This window comes from Equus asinus, chromosome 7 (genome assembly GCF_041296235.1).
Source record: "Equus asinus isolate D_3611 breed Donkey chromosome 7, EquAss-T2T_v2, whole genome shotgun sequence".
Classification (NCBI taxonomy): Eukaryota; Metazoa; Chordata; class Mammalia; order Perissodactyla; family Equidae; genus Equus; species Equus asinus.
The window spans coordinates 8,962,838-8,980,619 of record NC_091796.1 but is presented as its reverse complement, the minus strand read 5'-3'; the positions used below and the strand labels follow the sequence as shown (position 1 = coordinate 8,980,619).

The following is a 17,782-nucleotide window of genomic DNA, read 5'->3' as shown; positions in this document are numbered from 1 at the left end:
TATCTTTTTAAAAGACATCCAGCAAATACATGTGTCTATATAAAGGAGAAACTATATATAACAAGATATTTCTTTTTTTCTCTTCTTTTATTTTTTTAATTGAGGTATAATTGACATATAACATTATATTAGTTTCAGGAGTACAACATAATGACTCGGTATTTGTATCTATTGTGAAATGATCACCACAATAAGTCTAGTTATTTGTCACCATATATTGTTACAAAAATCTTTTTTGACCTTATCATTTTACAGACATTTCTCCGTTGCATTCTTGCTTCTCATGTTGCAGCTGAGGTGTATAAGGCTGTTTTTGATAGGTGATCCTTGTATATGGCGTAGATTTTTCTCTCACTGAAAGATTTCAGAATCATCACTTTATTTTCAGTATTCTTAAAGGGCGCTTGATTTCTGCCCTTCATTATTGGAAGTTTTTAATATTGTTTATTTGATAATTTCCTGTTATTTTTCTCAGTTCACTGATTTTGGAACTTCTGTTAATTGTGTATTGGACTGCCAAGATAAAGAGTCTAATTATGTTTTCATCTTCTATTTTTTACCTCTTGGTTTATTTGTTTTACTTTCTATAAAATATTGATATTCTCAATTTTGTCTTTCCAACCCCTTCATTAGTTTTTCCTACCGCTGCTGTTATTGTACTTTTAATACAATAGGAAGCAACGATTCACTTTTCAGGTTCTCTTATTTAGGTTAACATCCTGTCCGTATTTTATTCATTGCAGCATCTAAATGACGTGCACAAAGGAGTGGTTAAATTCAGGTACACTCCTAATATGGAGAACTCTCTAGCCATACACATTCAGAAAAGCAAAGATAGTTCTAGAGTCTGTGTGGAAAGATGTAAAAACATATTGTTGGTAAAGAAAGATTCTCTCTCCTACTTCACAAAGTAGAAGTCATCGTTACAGTATAGACCCCATACACGGTGTACAAACATCTGTACGCATCCTCTCCACCATGCTTCCTGTTATAATAGAGGAGCCAAGATAAGGTCAACACCTCTCCTTGTGGTTTTATTCATACTATGTCCTTGCAACACCAAGAATTCTTTTCTACCTTTTATGTCTTTTATCCCATGTATAACCCAACTACTCCCTCAAAACTGGATCCTTCCCATAAAATTTTAGATATGGTCAAATTTTGTGCACTTTTTCCCAGAACTTCCCCCCAGACTCCCCCTTTGAATAGTCTTTCTCTTCCTTTCCACCTTCACAACCAAACTTCTTGGTTCCCCCTTAGAGGACCCAATCCCACCCCCACACTCCAAACTGAGTCATCTGTCCCCTCCAATTTGTTTCTGTCCTGTTTCCTCTCAAAGACTAAAAATATCTCTCTGACCCGCATTTGTTAAATAAAATTAGTATTTTTCAATCATTTTATTATTCGGAATGCATTTGATACGATGTAAGAAAAAGGAATGAATTGAAGTTAGCTTTAAAAAGCAACTGACTTAATAACAAAAAGAGCAAGGGGGCAATGGCCTCTGATCACCATCAGTGTCCGTGGGGCTCTCTCTGCTCCAACCCCGCCGTGTGTTGGCATCCACAGGTAGTGAGCCAGTGTGCCTGCTCACACACACGGCATGCAAAACTGAAAGTGTTTCTCCACCAAGGAACACCTGGATAAGTAATTTTACTTTCAGTCCAATCCATAAAACAGAGAGGATTAGGATGACACGTGAATTCTTAAATAGTTTTAAAGGAATTGTTTTTTACACAAACACTAAAAATAATATAAAAAGCAAATATCATAAAATCTAGAATCAATTTTTTTATGCTTAACTCTTGGTTTGAAAAATGAACATTCCATATAAATTGGAGATGTTGACTCACCCAGGCCCCCTTCTCTTTACAAGTGCATGTTAGTGCATAACGTATAACAAAATTCTTTACTATGTGGTAAAGCTCGAAGGAAGCAGAGATATTACTCTAGCTGCCAGAGTGTTTTTTTTACATCTATTTTGAATAGTAAGAATAGCAGCTATGTGACAATCCGTGGTATTTTCAGACTCATGTATTGCGTAAGGAGTGGTGTCTGTATATTTAAAGATTTACTAGAGAATTGTACTTCTGGCTATGTGAGACTATCTTGGATCACATCCACACTCCTGTTAATAATACATATAAATAATGGATAATATATTTTTTTTAATTATCTGTTGGAAGATATCTAAGAAATAATCCTGGCAACTGGATTTGGAGAAGCCAAAATCCAAGAAAGCAAATGCATTTAGGTGAACCCAGCCTTTGAGACTACATTTACTCTTGAGGCTTTTGCTAATTCATAAGTAGCATAGGTCTCAAAAGCTGAGACCTAGGCAGAAAGGAGAGGCTATGAGCAGATAGCTGAGAAGAGCTTTAAGGCAGTCTCGTGGGACTGGGAAGAGAGAAGATTAGAGTTTAGATAGCTACAAAGACAACCAGGACTTCAAGGAATACAATCCTGGAGAGAAGGAAGCACAGAGAAGAGAGCCTGACATTGGACCCTGCTTTGCTTCACAAGGTGTTTACTGATGGGTAAGTAACCACTACGGGGCTGCGAAGCCAAGCTGAAAATGGTGCCTAGAGGAGCTTTCAGTAGCCTCATGACACTGAGAGTCAAATTTGGATTTCAAGGGCCACCAAGGAAGAGGGACCATTGTAAACATCCCAGATTCTGGTGGGATCCTGAAGTGCTATACCCCAGGAATAAGGACAAACTGAATATAAACCAGTCTTGACAAAGACAGAAACCCAGATCTGAATCAGTTGAATTCCACACTGGATAAAGTTGATATCTCTAACCACTTGCAAAAAGCTGAACTAAACCCTCTCTGGACAAAGATAACATCATTCAAATCCTCAGATTATCTCTACAATATTTCATATATGCATTCCAACATTGAATCAAGTATCACCAATCATACTAAGAAAAGGAGCCAAGAGAAAAAATAGTCAATAGAAGCAGGACTGTAAATTAATCCAATATTGGAGTTAACCAGTATACCAACATGGGAGTTAAAATAACTGCGATTAATATGCTCAAAATATGAATGACACAGTGGAGAACTTCAGCAGAGAACTGGAACCTAAAAACAGTAATCAAATGGAAATTCTGGAACACATTACAAATGAAATTAAGATTTAATAAATAGATTTAATATCTATTAAAAATAGCCAAAGTGTATACTAGTAAAATGAAAAGTAGATCACTGGCAATTTACAGACTAAACACAGAGGAAAACAATAAAAAAATAGAAATAAGAGTAAAATATGGATAAAATAGAGAAAAAACTTAACATGCATGCAACTGGAATTCCAGAAATTGAAGTGAGAAAAAAAAAAAATGTGCAAAAGATATTCAAAGAGAAAATGACTGAGAATTTTCCGAATCTGACAAAAGACTTCCAGGCACAAATTCAAGAGTTGTTATGTACTGAACCAGGTACACACACACACACAACTATAAACATCACCAGGGCAGGAAATAGGACACTGACGTTGCACCAACATGAAGTGGGGGCAGTGGACTTGAATTCCTTGCACAGAAGCTGGCTCTTCACGTGCTCTCTCCTTGAAGAAAGGAATAGCACAGCCTGACTTGATGCCCTGAGGAAGTAATGAGAGAGCTGACATCTGTCTCAGAAGTAGAGTGCAGAATAGTCATCCGAACGAAGGCTCATGAATATAATGTACTGGTATAAACTACTTGCATAAGGAAAGAATCCTAAGCTGAGATTAAACTTCAAGCTCACCCAGAATCATTCACTGCTGTAGGGCTTTGAAGGAGGCAAAGTTGAAACAGTTTTGTAGGGAGGATTTAAGAACCTCAGGCTTATGAGATTTCCAGAGGAGAGGAAAACTTTCTGGAGATAAGCTTGGAAGAAAATAGTGCAAACCATGTGAATAAATCACAATGAGACAAAGTTAGCTGGTAAAAAAAGGCAAACGGGCAACCGCAGAACTGCCAATAATAGGACAAGCTTTAAAAATATCTAAAATAATTGTATTTAAAATAAATAAATATGATAAGAAAGAAATAGACTTCATGTTAGAAAGGCATAATAATATAAAAACCAGAATATATGCAAAATAAACCACTAGAACTTCTTGGTATTTTTTTTTAGAAACTCATTGGAATGGAAAGGATTGAATAAAATTAGATGATCTGAGGAGATTACCAGCTAATTAGAAGATGAATCTGGAGAACTCAAGAAAGCAACATGACGGGCCGGCCCCGCGGTGCAGTGGTTAAGTTTGCACGTTCCCCTTTGGTGGCCTGGGATTCACCGGTTTAGATCCTGGGTGTGGACTTATGCACCACTTATCAAGCCAAGTTGTGGCAGGCGTCCCACATATAAAGTAGAGGAAGATAGTCACATATGTTAGCTCAGTGCCCGTCTTCCTCAGCAAAAAGAAGAGGATTGGTGGAAGAAGTTAGCTCAGGACTAATCTTCTTCCTCAAAAAAAAATTGGAAAAAATTTAAAAAAAAGAATACAACATGAAATATGAAGAGATAAAAATATTAAGATATGATACTAAGATATGAAAGATAGAATGAGAATGTCCAGCGGTTGCCCAGCATATACCTGACAGAATTTCCAAGGTAGGAAACAAGAGTGAATAGATGAGAGGCAAAACTCAAAATGCTCATAGTTGGGGCCGGCCCAGTGGTGCAGAGGTTAAGTGCACACATTCCGATTCTCGGTGGCCTGGGGTTCGCTGGTTCGGATCCCAGGTGCAGACATGGCACCGCATGGCACACCATGCTGTGGTAGGCATCCCACATATAAAGTAGAGGAAGATGGGCACGGATGTTAGCTCAGGGCCAGTCTTCCTTAGAATAAAGAGGAGAATTGGCAGCAGATGTTAGCTCAGGGCTAATCTTCCTCAAAAAAAAAATGCTAATAGTTGACCAAAATCCCAGAAATGAAGAAAGACCTGCGTCTTCAAGAGTCACATTAAGCCAACAAGTAGACACATTATGGTGAATGTGAAAAATTAAATATAAAGCAAAAAATCTTAATAGCAACCCCAAAGAAAATCAGACTACTTTTAGAAAGAAATGACAGATGAATAGATGACTCAATATTAGCAACAATAGGCAGAAGGCACGAGAAAAATATTTTCAAAATGCTAGAGAAAAATAACTGTCAAGATAAATTATCATTCAAGAGTGAAGGTAGAAAGACGTTTTCAGAAATACAGAAACTAAGGAAATTTGTTAACTTTCACAGAAAGAAGTACTAAAAACATATTCTTTAGGAAGATGGAAACTAAAAACAGAAAGGAGGGGGATAGAAATCAAAATGATGAGGCAGTTGAGTACACCAGTTAGGGATGTGGGTGCTGGAGTCAGCTACGCTGTGTAACTAGGAGTAAATTACTTCACCACACTGTGCCTCAGTTTCCACCTGTAAAATGAAAGTAAAAATAATAATAGTACTTGCAGCAGAGGTATGTCATGTGAGGTCAACAAGTCAATACTTGCAAAGCCCTGGCACATAGTATAAGTTTAATAAATGGTGACTAAAAATATAAGTAAATAAATCACTAAATGTGAAGTAATACTGGTGAAAATGCTAAGAATAATAACTATTTTAAGACTTTAAAAATAATAGACTTAAGTTACAAGTAGAATATTGGAAAATAATATGGTACAAAAATGAGAGGAAATTATTGGAGTATTTTAAGATCACTGGATTTTTTTCTTGCATGTAAAGAAGGGAGAAAATAAAGAATTGCAATTAATACTATAGAACAGTGTGGTCTCCGGGGCATCAGCATCAGCGTATTTGGGAACTTGTCAGAAATGCAAATTCCCAGGCCCTACCTCAGGCCTGTTGGATCAGAAACTCTGGGGATGGCGTCCAGGAGTCCACTCTAGAAATCTCGCCAGGTGATTCTAAGGCACAAGGAAGTCTGATAACCTCTGGTGGAGAAGATAACAAAGAAGGAGGTGGGGAAAAAAGTTATGACAAATGGAAAACATGAAATCGTCCATAAAAATACAAATAAATATACATACCTAGCTGTTTTTATTAGGAGATCTCAAAACGGATTAAAAAATCTGGTTATAGTCTTCTTACAAGATAAATGCACAAAAAAGTAAGGACCCAGAGTGATAGAAAGTCAAGAGATGAGCAGAGAGGAATCACAGGTGGTAGATCGTGTTACAGTTTCCAATTATTGCCTGCCTTTCTCTGTTAGAATATTAAACCTCTTCTCCATTGACTTGCTTTTGTCAACGGAACACGGGAGCAGTGACACGTGCCACCTCTGAGTTTTGACAGCATTGCATGGTTCTGTGTTCACTTTTATCCCCTTTACCTTGAGACTGGGATACAGGCTGCCCCTTCAGCCTGGTCCCAGAAGGAGAAAATCCAGAGCAGAGCTGAAGCTGACCCGCATCCACCAAGGTCAGGAGCAAGAAAACGGCATTTCTGTTACAGAAATCCCCTGCCGTTGTGGGACTATTTCTTACCACAGCATAATCTAAGCAAAAGTTGGTTAATACAGGAAAATAAAACAGAAGAATGCAAACCAAAGAAAGCTGGTGTACTGTAACGACATTTTTGAAGTTAAAATATTTATTAGAAATAGAGTTTAATAGCTCTCAGCCTTTACACACCTAACAAAATACTCTCAAAACAGAAGCCATATGTGGATAATATTACAAGAGAGAAATTGACCCAATATATTAGAGAAATAATAAACCCACCAACATGGTGGGAGATTTTTGCCTCATCTCTTAGAATTCTGGAAATAGGTCTGGAATCCTATCAGATAAAATCCCTCAGATAAAAGTTAACCAGACTCTCTTATTGTGGACAAGAGCATGGACTGTGGTTGGACTCCTGGGCTTCCCAGGCTAGATGTGTGAGCCGGGTGTTTCTTTAAACTCTTGGGTCTCAGTTACGTCATCTGTACAATTGGGAAACTAATAGTGACCCGCTCAAAGCGCTGGTGGGCTGCTCACATGAGTTGACACATACTTCCTAGGACAAGATCGGGCACACAGTTAATATTTTACAAATAACAGCTATTTTAATGTTTAAAATCATAGCAATTACTACTGTTTCTATTGCTATTATTATTACAGGACAAGCTCATTTCATTCCAGAACAACGTGGAAAAAACAATGGAGTCAAGAGTTGCCTTTTCTTTGCTAATTTTCCTGATCAGAAGCGAAGGACCCCCTGTGCTTCCTGGGCTCCACTATTCAGATCTCCCAGTGGCAGCGCTCTGTATTCCTCCATTTCTTTCACAAATGGAAACAAATCTTTTTCTGGTGTCTTTTTTTCAATATTCCAAAATACACCACAAGCTAATATATAAATTTAAAATTCTTAATTTCACATATATAACTTTTTTTTTGCAATAAAGGAAAATATTAATTGGCAACTTGGTTTCCAGTAATTCACTTCTCAATATTCCTGGTTGACACCTAGAGCAGCTATAAAAACAAGCCTGCATATAATATTTAAACACTCTCCTTTAGCAGACTGTAGATGGTGAAGACTGGCCCTTAAGAGTTACAACAGAGTTTTGTCTAGTTCCCTTAAGGGGATTATTTTTTCTGCTCTGAACATTTGAAAACATATTAAAGCTAAATACACAAAGTTTGAAAACTTTCTCCACAGTCTGCAGTCGAATGGGAGAACACGTAAACATTTAATCACTGGATCTGATTCTGCTGCCACTGAATCCTGGGGTGGAAGGGGCGTCAGTCAGCCTGAGCTCCTGCTGCACCAGCTTCTAACCTCCTTGGTCCACGGGCGCTGTCGCTGCCCTCTGCTCCTTCAGAAGAAATAACAGCATCCCAGTCTTTCCTGTTACATAAGGTGATTTTTTAAGAGTGAACACTATCCATATCCACATGCACATGTGATCTTTGAAAGGAGGCACAGTCAAAACCTTAAAAAAAAAATAGTGTCCGTAAGAAAGAAAGAAAGTGACCACAAAAGCATTGAAAAGAAGGCTACCAGCTGTCATTTTACAAAAGAAGATAACCACATAATAATATATTATGTGCTTTGCATGATGTGTTTCTTTGTGTTTTTATTTAGGAAGTAATTCTCTGAGAAATTGCACATTGCTCACATTTACCAACGGAATTTTGTCAATTAAGCAGCCTGAGAGAAAGTCAAGGGCACCAGGGATATGAGCAAGCAGATCATTAAGTGTGATGACTGGGATGCGAGGATAAGGACAGCGATAACTCGCAGTGACTAGTGTTTTACAGCCATAATGCGTTTTGGAGTGTCTCCGAAAATGGCTATAAAAGACCTTGACCTGAATGGACCTGTAATTATTTGCTAGGACATTATCTCTCTGAACACTGAATAAATGTGAGATTTCAAATATTGTTAGATGAAGAATCAGAAATCCTGGTGTTTCATTATAAGCAGTGAACCATGGAATTGCTAAATTTACTGATGCAAATGATTTGGGTGTGTCATCGCTTTGCAAGGAGAGGAGGCACCTCTGCTGTGCCATCTGTTTCCCTTTAAGTGCATCATCCATCGGGTCTGTTTGGAAGACAGATGCATGTCAGAAACAAACAAACACAGGGCTGGCTGACAGGGCCCCAGCTTCCTCTCTGAGGGCCACTGTTCACTCTTTTCCACGTCGTTTCTGTGCTTCTGAAGCAAATGCTGTGTGTGGTGGCCTGGAGGCCTGCGGTGTGCATAAACTGTTCATATTTGGGGACACAGACTTTCATCATTTGCTAAATGTGTTATGTTTTATATGAAGAGGAGTAGAAAGCAAGTGTCTCCTTGGAGATTTATTCAAATACAAATTAATAAATGTAAAATTTACACTAACTTGTAACTTTTGACTCTAATATACAAATCTCAAAGAAGCTGACCACTTTCTCTCATTGTTTGTGATACGATGGTGTGTGCTGATGTAGGATATTGACATTTTTTTTCAGATTGATCTTAACACAATCACTAAAATAATTTCATGTGTCTCTCTAAAATGATAACACTCATCAGGACTAAAATTTTGTGAAAGATCCCTCTGTTACCTAAATTGAGAAAATTTTGGAGTTGTCACACTGATCCTGAAGAGCAGTATGTTCTTTCTCCTCTTTATTCTGGAGGCATCTTATTAATCTGTACTTGATATTTCTCATGCTTGAGTTGCAAATTCAACTGAGGAGAAAGCAGATGCAGAAGTTTTAAGAGGAAGGAATGGCACTTCAAAATTTATCCAATCATATGCATAAGCACTTAATTAAAGAGCAAAAGAAAGAAACTGTTCGCATCTCTGAAATAAGAAATTGAAGTTCAGAAATCGTAAGCAACTTGCTCAGGACCACCTGTGTAAAATAGTGGCGCCCCCTCCCGACCATCTGCGGGACAACTCAAGCTTCCTGTGTGCAGTTGTTGGGATAATGATTCTAAAATTTAGCCCATTTTTATTAGAGAATATCAAAATGTAACATGATTAATGATCATTTAGTTAATTTTGTTTTTCCTACCTAAAATAATTGTTTATTAAATTATAATTTTAATTCACTGAAATAATTTTTTTAAGTAAATACCAGCACAGATACAATGTAAAGGGAGAATAAAATGCTTACATAAAATATGTGACGTGGACAGTCACCAGCCACCCCAGCTGTAAGAACACATTATAAACGTGTTCTAACTTGTTTGCCCAAATCAGAAGTATAAATTATGCCCCTCTTATACCTACCCCGAAAAACTGTACTTCTGGACTTAGCGCAGAAACAAGTAGTGATCAAAGAGGGGCAGCTAACCTTTTTTCACATTAGTTCTTCTAAATAATTCCAGAATTTAATCTCCCCAACAGTATTTTGATTCCAGACTCCAGGAGCTAATCTTCATTTTCTTCTATCTCTCCTCTCTTGTTTCTCCCAAAATTCTGTCTTGGGACTCTCACATTTTAATCAGGATGCTCATTTATCTTAGATACCTTTAGAATGCTTCCTCCTGATGTAAATTACTGCTTTCTTTACCTCATTTCTCGTAATGAGGAATCTTTCCTTGAAAGTGTTTTTCTCCTACCCTAACTATATTCTCCAAATTCTAGGCTCTTTCTCTCTTGTTTATTTGAGTCTTTTATCTTACTGTCTTTGTTGTAAGATAACAGAAAATATTTGAACAGTTTCACATTGATCCACTTTAATCAAACCAAAATTTGCATGAGTATGTGGCAATAGATTTCCAATGAGACTTTTTATAGTCAGTTTGAAAATCTGTACTTTAGAAGAAAATCAACTGTGATCCATAAATAAGCAAAATGGTAATGATTTGAAGATTAATCTCTTGTGCCATGCCAGTGCAACAGGGTCCTATTGCCAACTCTACAGTGATCAAACAGCCGTACTAAACTTATTACTGCAAAACTGATCTTGAAGCCGAGTTAAACTAGCTGCTTTCATAGAAATACTTACTAGGAAGACATGAATTTAAACAACAGGATGGATCCAGCCTTCAGGGTGGCATTTTTCATCTTAGCTCCAAAGCCAATGAAGAAAACCAAAGGATGCTTTGTTGGAACCGTCCCTAAGCCTTTCAGAAATTATTTCATGCTATCTCTTTGGAACAGTGTTTCTGTTCTCAAGTCCCTTAAAAGATAGTGCAGTTATTAACAAAAATGAGGAGGTGAAAGTCAGCTTCTACCTGCGAATTCTGCAGGACAGTGTGTCGCTCTTAGAGACACAGTTAAGAACTGGAATGGAATGGCTGATCCCTTTGGTCCCAGGGAAATCCCTAAACCACGCTGTCCTCTGAAGCAGTTTTCCATTCACTTCATCCTGCAAGTTCTGCTCTGCTCCAGGTCCATGATTTCTGCGGATTTATTTTAAGATCCTGCAAGAGAAATTAGAAATCACAAGTCACTTGAACATAGGAGGTCCCTTCAGCCGAAAATCCACCTGAAGTATGAAAACGGTCCCAATGAGAGATAGTAATCAGATGGTCCGCGTGTAATCCTCAGGTTGATTATGATAGCACAAACACGTTGTGGAGAGCTGCTCACTGGAAAAAAATTAACTAAGAAATTCTGGAGCTGTGTAGTTCTAAAACGAATTGGGGAATTTTGTTACTATTTTTTTTCCCCAGGAACAGCAGTGTGTTTTGCATTGACTGCAGTGGAATTTTTAATAAATTCATACCTTAATATTGACAATATTTCCCTCACAATTTTGCCTGGTAAACCCCTTTTGTTCCTATGTACAATCTCCTAAAACCTCTTAGTAATTTTAAAACGTGTTTTTGATCATATTTGCATGCTATGTGTTAACGAAATTCTCTTAAGCAAAGATAATTTCATTTTTTTATCAGAGTGTGTTAAAGACAATGGAACCAGAATTAGGAAGAGTCTGTATTTTAGGGGTTTGGTATTTTCTCTCCAATTGTTGCCTTCAGCTGGGCCTTGTCAATTGCCCCTTCCTGCTCCTTAACCAAATCATGATTCCTTGTTCACTTTCTGGTCTTAAAATCCCAACCTGTCATGAGCTGGCCCAGTGGCATACTGGTCAAGTTCTCGTCCTCCGCTTTGGTGGACTGGGGTTCACAGGTTCAGATCCCAGGCACAGACCTAGCACCGCTCTCAAGCCATGCTGTGGCAGCATCCTACATGAAACAGAGGAAGACTGGCACAGATGTTAGCAGAGCAACAATCTTCCTCAAGCAAAAAGAGGAAGATCAGCAACAGATGTTAGCTCAGGGCCAATCTTCCTCACTAAAATAAATAAATAACATCTCAGCCTGTCAAACTTAGACCTGTATCTCAGATCCAGTTGGTAGTTCTTCCCTCTCTCTAGCTCAGGCCTCAGGGAAAATCGGGGATAATCTTTCTATGGTCTCCTCACCTCCAAAATTCTGGCTTCACTGTTGTATTGAGTCCTGAGAAAACGATAGAGGAAAAGACACCAGCACCTCTTGGTTGCCATTTTCTCTTGGATGCCTGTGGTCTCTGTGTGGCAGGTTCTCTTTGGATTGGATCTGTGAGCTCTTTGGGAAGTCCAGAAGATGGCCTCCTCACTGCGCAGACCCTGGTATGAGTACAGATGAGCTTCAAGTACTCAACCTATGCTCATCTCTACTGACCTCTGCCCAGCATCCACCATCATAGTCTCTTCAGAACTTTCTATTGCTAGAGTCTCCTCTTGAGCCCTCACCCAGCCGGCAGCCCTCTTGGGCTTCAGCAGGGTCCACTTGGGGCACAATCACTTCTTTTATTTTTTGCCATCTAAATCGTGGGGATGCAGGCCTCTGCACCAATGCCACCTTTTGATCTCTTTCCAGCTCTCCCCCACACCTTCATCAAATGGACAGGAATGCAGAACAGCAAGTCTACTGCACAAGCAGCTTTCCAGCCTTGGAGTGAAAATAGCAATCTCCACTTCTTGTGTGTCCTAGAGATACTCCTAGTCTTCTGGAGACATTTACTTACTACTTCCCTCTCCCACCAACACACACCTCACGCTGAGATGCACCTAAACACACCCTCTCTTGGCTTGAAGGATGGAGAGGGTGTTTCGTGCCTTCTCTTTTGAAAGTAGAGAGGGGAATTGCTGTGCTGCTCTCCTAGGCTGCCAACCTGTGCTCAGATAATTGCCTTCAATTTTTGTGCTTTTTGTCGTTTACGTCAGTGTGTATATGGGAATGAATTGCAACAAGTGACAGCAACTAGCCTGTTCTCACACCTCCAATTTTAGCTACTCTGTGAATTAATATGGGAGCTCTCTTTAGAAGGTTTTTAGAATGTAGGGAGATTTAGTGATTTTCAGGTGGTAGCTTTAGCTGATCCAAACACAAGAGGATACATCCATTCAACTATGTTATAGTTACTTTAATAAAATTTTTTCTGAAATATATGAAAATACGTTTCCAATTTATCTCATTTCATAATGCATTAATTTAAAAGATGAAAGTTCCAAAAATAAATTTTTTTAATTTATTTTTTGCTGAGAAAGATTTGCCCTGAGCTAATTTCTCTGCCAGTCTTCCTCTATTTTGTATGTGGGTTGCCGCCACAGCATGGCCACTGACAAGTAGTGTAGGTCTGCACCCAGGAACCAAACCTGGGCCAACAAAGTGGATTGTGCTGAACTTAACCACTAAGCCACAGGACCAACCCAACAAATACGTTTTTTAAAAAATTATTATATAATGTTTGGGTTGGGGCACAAAGGTGATATAAAATAAAAACTGAAATTTAAAATGTACTATACATCAAAAAGGTATACTACGTAATTTCTTGTAGTTTTTTTTAACTTCAAAATAATCAATTGGGTTTTTTTAATAATTCCTGTATTTTCTTCTCAAATTATTACTGACAAATAATTTTTCAGACTTAAATACTTTTCTGCAGATAATATATTACCTTTATGTCCATGAATGGAAAATTAACCTGAACATACTATTTATTATGTACTCTCATTTTTATACTGGCTTTTCAAAAGCCATTTTTATGAACTGCAGAATACTTACGATCATATGACTAGAACATATAAATCTTAATGATCATCCTGCTGCAAATTATCAGAATAATTGTCATTTTTATGCTCCTCATTAATTATTTGTATTTCAAGATCAGTGGTCCTCATGCTTTCCTCCTTGATGAATGTACAACTAGAATGAAAGAAGAAGTCCAGGTTATGTAATGGTCAAAACCACTAGTGTGTTCTTAGAGATAAACAAAGATACTTATCATATCCATGCCATCTTCTAATTATAGGCAATGCTCACCCTGTATGCTCTCAGAGTGGCTCAAACTGTGTGTATTTAAAGGGAACATTATGGAAAATATCTTAGCACTTTCTCATTCACTCAACAAATATACAGTGTGCCAGACACCTAACCCCAAATGGAAGAAAATGCCAGCTTACCATGAGCCTAAAGGAAGAAGCTCCAGATCCAGCTGACCCAGTAAGCTGCACGGAGGACTCCCACTATCCACACTTCTGGTCACCAACACCCGCTCAGGTTTCTTCCTAAACACAAAACAAATTCACTCCTCCCCACAGGACACACTCTAATATCCCATCCAATCTCAACATCCAGTTGGTTGCACAGTTGTCCCTACAGCCACGTCCGGATGTGGTTCTTCGTGGCAGAAACCCACGGCTCCCCTACACCAGTGCACACTGTGGCATGAGACAGGATAAGCGGTGGGGCAGAGGCCCCCTGCTAGGTGAAATGGGACCTTCTGCTAGTTTAGGTACCAAGTTTGCTTCCTGGGAGGCGGTCGCCAGTCAATTGTTTCCTGAAACCCATGATCTCACGTTCTGGGAATTTCCTGGTTTTCTCTTATCTGCCTGGACTTGACACCTGAAGGGAACATGGGACTATAAACCTTCTTTAGGAGCTGGGAAACTCTCAAACAGCTTTCTGCCCTAGAAGCTTGAGGGTGGTATACAAGCTCCAGAAAGCACTGACTTTTTTTTTTAGAGCAGTTTCATATTTCTTTGGTAGTATGACTCTTTTTAAAAATGGAGCAGTTTTTTAATCTATTTGATTTTACGTAGTTCTGTGCCAACAGTTATGCACACATTTCTTTCCTAGAAATACTTCTTTTGAATTCTAGGCCTGCTGCTGTTTCTTTCAGACCTTGAGTGGTCAGATTTGGTGGGAGCAGCACCCCCGTGGTATCTTCTCCCTGAGCCATTTCTCCAGATGAACAGATACACTGGGCAGCACATCCTTGGCTGGACCTTTGCTCCAAGAAACTTTCAGCCATTCGGAGGTTTCAAGAAAGAATATGTAGCTCAAAGCCTTATCATTTTTATTGGAGTTGGCTTGGAGTTGAGAAGCAGTTGCCTTTTTCCTCCTTGAGAGTGTCCGATTCTTTGGATACACTCTATTTCCTTGTAATCCTTTGATGTGCAAACCGACCAATCCTTTTCCTTACTACCTTGTCAGATGCAGCCTCCAGCAACAAACACTTGCTGCTAACATTCTGTTTTCCAACTCCTTTCTCTACTCATGCTGTTTTCTAACTCTTTCACCAAGTAATTGCGGGTGACATTTTAACCAAATATTTCACCACTGCATATGGATCAGCATCTTCCCAGTGTCCCGTGACAGTTGCCTTATCCATTGCTGACTGACCACCCAGACAATGACACATACTTTAAGTTTTTTGTGACAGTATCACCCCATTTTTTTCTTCCATCTTTTTTAAAATTAGGAAACACTTGGTACGTAGCCATAACAAACAACCCCGAAACCTCAGTGCTTTCACCCGACAAACATTTTCTCACTTAATGCCATGAACCTGTAGAACGGCTCTGTTAATCATGGACGTCAGGAATCCAGACTGTGCAAGCACTATTTTGTTATTTGCTTTATATCACAGCATGAATAGGAAGGGAGCATAAAGAATTGTACACCTCGCTCTTACAACTTTCACACAGACATGTCATAGGAATTTCTGCTCATAATTCACTGGTCAAACCTATTATAACTAAACCACATGTTAATGGTGCAGGGGAGTGCCATCATACTATAAGCCATAAAGGAAAAGAACTAAAAAATTTGGGGAATAGCACCAATGACTATTATAGAGGGAGCAACTGGAGACAAAAAAACATGTTAGAATGCTATTTTCTATAGATAAGACTTCCTTGACCACACTAAGAGCCACCACAAATGCTTGACTCTATCACTATCTAAATTAATATTTTCTGCTGCTTCATTGCCTATTTACATTAGAATGTAAGCAAGAAAGATGGACTTTGTCTGTCCCCAGGACATTTAATTGTGCTTTGCAAGTAAGGGGATCAAAAATTATTGCTTGATTGGATTGGATGATATGAGCTGGAAGGTATGGAATGAGTTAGATGACAGAAGTCAAAGAAGACCCCAAGGTTTGCTAGGTTGATTAAGAAATAACTGGCTGCTGATGGCCCTGAGTCTCCTTCAAGAGGAAGCCATCCTCTGCAGTCTGCTGTCAGTGGGGATTAGCAGACTGTCTGCGCACCCAGCATGAGACCTTGGTCTGCAGTAATGAGGAGATATCTCACTGCCTTGGGAATAAGTGTGCGCATCTGCAGGCTCCACCTTCATCAGCAGGAGCCACCAGGAAGCCCCAGAACACCATGTGCTCCCAGAAAGACCTCCCATCTCTCTCTCCCTTCAGCACTCATTCTATTGTCGTGCTATCAGCAAGAGGCCATCAGGACTAATTTCAACATGTCCTTTATCTCTGTCACGTCACTTACTATGAGAAGCTCATATGTCTTGGTCGTCTCTCATCTCCAGCATCTAATCCCCATGGAGCTCTGTATATGGCGCTGCTAACTCCTGTCACACTGCGCGCCAGTCCTGATCCCCTCTCGTTATGCCACTAGAACTAATTTTCCAACAAAATTCTTGACCTCACTTCCCCCTCCGGCAGTCGTGCCGTCTCTCGTCTTCCCTTTATAAAAGACAAACAAAACACTTCTGAATAGAGTTGTCTATATTTACTTATATTCTGATGCCAATTTCAGTCTCTTCCCTCCCAGTTTTCCTTGCACCTCTTCAATCAGTCTTTTGTTTCTACCAGTCTAAACTCTCCTTATTTAGATAACTATTACCCTCCATGTTAGTAAATCTTGTAGTCAATCTTTTACCTCATTTTACTTGAGCTAGGCTAGTATTTAAAACAGTTGGTCATGTGATGTCTCATTTTGGTTTTGATTTGAATTTCCCTCTTGATTAGTGATGTGTAATGGTTTTTCATGTACCCAAGGACATTTGTATGTCTTCTTTGGAAAAGTATCTATTCAGGGCCTTTGCCCGTTTTTTTTTTTTTTTTCCACTGAGGAAGATTTACCCTGAGCTAGCATCTGTTGTCTCATTTTTGCTTGAGGAAGATTTTCCCTGGGCTAATATCTGTTCCAGTCTTCCTCTATTTTGTATGTGGGTTGCCACCACAGCATAGCCACTGATGAGTGGGGTAGATACATGCCTAAGAACTGAACCCAGACTGCTGAAGCAGAGTGTGCTGAACTTGACCACTAGGCCATGAGGCTGGCACCCCTTTGCCCTTTTTTTAAGCAGCTTATTTGGTTTTTTACTATTGAATTGTATGAGTTCCTTGTATATTTTGTATATTCATCCTTTATCAGATATATGGTTTGCAAATATTTCCTCCCATTCCATAGGTTGCCTTTTCATTTTGTCGATGGTTTCCTTAGCTGTGCAGAGGTGTTTTAATTTGATGTAATTCCATTTGTTCATTTTTTATTTTGTTGCCTGTGCTTTTGGTGTTGAATCAAAAAAATCATTGCCAGGACCAGTGTCAAGAAGCTTACTCTCTCTGTTTTCTTCTAGGAATTTTGTGGTTTCAGTTCTTACACTCAAATCTTTAACCCATTTTGGGTTGATTTTTGTGTACAGTGTAAGATAGTGGTCCAGTTTCATTCTTTTGCATGTGGATATCTAATTTTCCCAACACCATTTATTGAAAAGACTACCTTTTTCCCATTGCTTATTTTCGGCATCCTTGTAGAAAATTAATTGACCATATATGCAATAGAGATAACAAGTGCTTGCCAGGATGTATAGAAAAGTGAACCCTTGTGTACTGCTGATGGGAATGTAAACTGGTACAACCACTGTGGAAAACAGCATTTCTTGAGTTCCTTAAGAAATTAAAAACATAACTACCATATGATCCAGCAATCCCACTTCTGGTTGTATATCTAAAGAAATAGATATCGTTATCTTAAAGAGCTGTCTGTACTCCCATGTTCATTGCAGCATTAATCACAATAGCCAAGGTATGGAAAATACCTAGGTGTCTATTGACA

At 38.9% G+C, this 17,782-nt stretch overlaps 1 protein-coding gene and 1 long non-coding RNA gene across 3 annotated transcripts in view; one reads left to right on the top strand and one right to left on the bottom strand.

The window, feature by feature from the left end:
* Nucleotides 1–17,782, top strand: part of DOK6 (docking protein 6) — a 407,036-nt gene that overhangs the window by 201,932 nt on the left and 187,322 nt on the right. The window lies entirely within an intron of this gene.
* LOC139045758 (uncharacterized) lies at nt 10,188–14,225 on the bottom strand. Its single transcript, XR_011504845.1, has 3 exons — nt 13,874–14,225; nt 13,476–13,616; nt 10,188–10,847 (listed from the first exon to the last, which is right to left on the bottom strand). It is a non-coding gene; the product is annotated as an uncharacterized lncRNA (long non-coding RNA).